Raw genomic sequence first — 3,605 nt, forward strand, 5'->3', positions numbered from 1 at the left:
ATCTATTTACAAGGGCACTATTTGCGCTTACGTGTAAACTTTGCTTTTAGTATTGTTATGTAGGATACTTTTGTATATAGTTCTTACGTATTTCATCAAAAATTATATATCAAAAAAAATTACGACTTTACAATACGATTCCGAAACGATTTCGTATAGATTTATTTGATATTATTTGTAATTGATTTAGAAACACCATTTAATTTAAAGAACAAAGCTAGAAATTTAAAAGCTTGAAGTCAGACAATATTTTAATGTTTTTTTTTATAGAGCACGAATTTAATTTGCGGTCATTTCTTGCATACGTTAATATGTATAGTTTATATAATGTGTTTATAAATATTTTATGTATATACGTCGTTACATCTGCGCTGAAATTTAATGAACAAAAGTTTCACCCACGTTAAGCAAACTAAAATGTCTACATAATTTATGTTTATTTTTATAAATGTGTAAATTTTGTTGTAGATTGACTAGTGTGATGTATATGTTGTAAATATTGTAAAATGTATTATTTAATTTATAAAAGAAGCCTGAAAAATGGATATATGTCATCGAGGCCTCTGTAATCTTAATCGAATATAAACAAGATTTTTTTAAAATTTCGTCAAATCATTTTTTTATATTATTATATAGTTTAAGGTATTTAGCACCGTAAAAACTTTTTTTAACGCGAAAACATATCTTAAACATAATCGTACTACCAATACATTAGTTATTGTCATAAAACTGTCTTTTCTCAGAACTGAATAATTTTTAAAATAATTGTTTTTAATAATATGAGTTATTGTAAAGGTGTGCGATTTCACTGTAATGTATGTATGTACGAATTGTCAACTATTACAGTTGACAATTCGTACCTTTTACACAAGTTTATTTTTAAATTGCTATTATGTACAAAATTATGTTAATTACATAAAGTTGATTGTTACTTACTGTCAAAACTTTTTTTCGAGGCTTGCAATTATTTTTAGTTTTTCTGCATAAAAAAGTTGTACTTATTTTGATAGGCAGAAAAACAAATGAAAGTTAGGAAAGGAAATTTTACCAAATTGTTTCTCTTTTTTTAACGTCGCCTATGTAACCATGACTATCAGCTAGATATAAATATAACAGCCAAAGAGATTTTCATCTAATACATTAAATTTTAAAATAGCTTGTACATGCAAAAATAAAGTTAATAGCATTTTCATTTTATGTCTTCGACTTTATTAAGTGGATCTGTTGTAAATGTATTATTGTTGAGAACTTTATAATTGTACCTAATACATCAAATTAAAAAAATTGCTGTTCTATGTAAAATAATGTTAATAAAATACTGGTACTTTTCATATTAAAACCATTTTTTCTTAGACCAAGAGTCATTTAATCTAATCGTATTTAATTTTCTAACTACGACTTTGTAAAGCGATTCTGATGTAAATGTGCTATAGTTGACAACTTCATAATACAATTTTCTTAATTGTTTTATTGTATAAAATAAATTTAATTATATAGATTAATTTTTTATTGATAAATCATCTCTTACAAGACCAAGAGTCCTGTATTGTAATTGTTTTTAATTTTTTAATTTCGTCTTTGTAATGATTTGATGAATGTATTGTTATGTGATAAATGACAATTTGTTTAAAAGTAATAATACTTCATTGAATTTTAAAATCGCTATTACTTATAAAATAAAGTGATTGTAAAAACATTATTATGTTCTCTAATTTTAAACCGCCTGTAAAACCAATGTATTATAATAAAGTCCTTTAACATCGCTTTTGTAATAATATTTAGTAAACTCCTATTATCTCCTAGATAAAAAAACTGTCAAATAACATTTGGGAGCTAAGAGATAGTACACTGTAAATCGTAGAAGACAGCACAATTTGAAAATGATGTATTGGCCTCTAAGTTATTTCAAAGTGTAAATAAAAAGTCATTCTGTTATTTAAAAAAACACAATCCCGCTGAGTTTCTTTTACCTGTTCTTCTCAGGTCCGAGGTATTTATTATGCGAACAGGTGGTATGTTGAACAAAGAATTTTTGAATTTGAATAAAATGTTATCTATTCTGAAGTTGAAGTTTCATTTCATTGACTATTTGTAAGGAATATGTGTATAAAAAAAATAATATTTAATAGTTTCTATTAGGGGGACTGGAAAGTAATGTCGCTTTCTTAAGTTAAATTCACACGACAATATTTTTATAAAATGTTTATTTCTTATCAACAATATATTCACCTTTATTATTAACAATCTTTTCCCATCTAATATACAAATTTTCAATATCGGAGTGGTAAAAATCAATCTGTTTTGCTGTAAAATATGTCGACAGAAACGATATCACTTCATGGACCTCCTAATATTTGAATGTGCACGCGGAGGGATTATCTGGTGAAAAATGTTTTTGAATTATTAATAAAAATGCCTTTATTTTGAACTATTTAAAATCTATTTTCTTCTTTATTATATTATGCGCCACTTTGTTATTGGAAATTCGCACTGGGTATTGGTGTTCTCCAGCTCAGTTCAATCTTCTCTATTCTTCGACTTCCTTCTCCATTCTTTTCCTGCTAATCTTAATCTATTATGTCGCTGTATCTATTTCTTGGGCGGTCATTTTTATTAGGTCTTACCATGTCTAAATGGAACTACTTTTGACCTGTATTCCTTTACAATAAAAGATAGAAGAAAGTCTTTTCATCTTCTTCAATGTTGCACTCCGTTTTTACTTCTATTAAACCTAATTTATATAATTATATTTCGCTTTTCAGATATTTTTTTATATAGAATTCATTTAGCAATAATAATTATTCAGAATGTTAAGAATAATTATTATTCTTTATATGAATAAACATTATTTGATGCTAAGTTTACTAATTTTACTTCTCTAGTGTAATTGTAATTTTTGTACTGTGTTTATAAGATATACAATACGTTCTGTACTGTCACCATCTTCCTTTATAAAATCATTAAAAAAATTTCATCATATCAGTCGATAGACGTCTGTTGTAAGGTATAGGCCTTTCCAAAGATCGCCACTATGACCGGTCTTGTGGTATTAAAAATATACTTAGTTATAATATATAACGAGAGTTGATGAATTTAATTATTTAATTGATTCTGACAGATACGAGGAAATGCGATTTGTGACGCTGCGCAATAGTCGGCGCGAAAATGACGTTTATATGGCTCAGTGTGGCAAGGCTGAAAATTTACCCTACTTTTTTACATAACTCTGGAAAAAATGATTACATGTATGTATAAAATAAAAATATACACACTGTGCATTGTTTAATATAATGGCTTTGAAGATAAAATATCTTAGAGTAGTTTTTATAAATATTTTATGTTAATAACGGGTGTGCCGAGGCCATTTTTTTTACATATTCTTATTTTTAAGTAAACAAGTTTTTAATTATCATTTTAATTTAAATATTATGTGCTATTTCTTGTTAGTTTAAACGTCAAAAAGTCAGAATAAACTCGGTTTTTATTGTTACACATGCCGTTTAAGGAGATATAAAATTCACTGGGGAAATTTTTTGTCTTTTAGCTGGTAATACTGAGTCTACACCATCTCCGCAGTATCGGGTCCCCTGCTGCGCTATACGTTA

This window comes from Battus philenor, unplaced genomic scaffold, assembly GCF_028537555.1.
Source record: "Battus philenor isolate CCGP_79_NKW_IND1 unplaced genomic scaffold, ilBatPhil1.0.hap1 SCAF_1, whole genome shotgun sequence".
NCBI lineage: Eukaryota > Metazoa > Arthropoda > Insecta > Lepidoptera > Papilionidae > Battus > Battus philenor.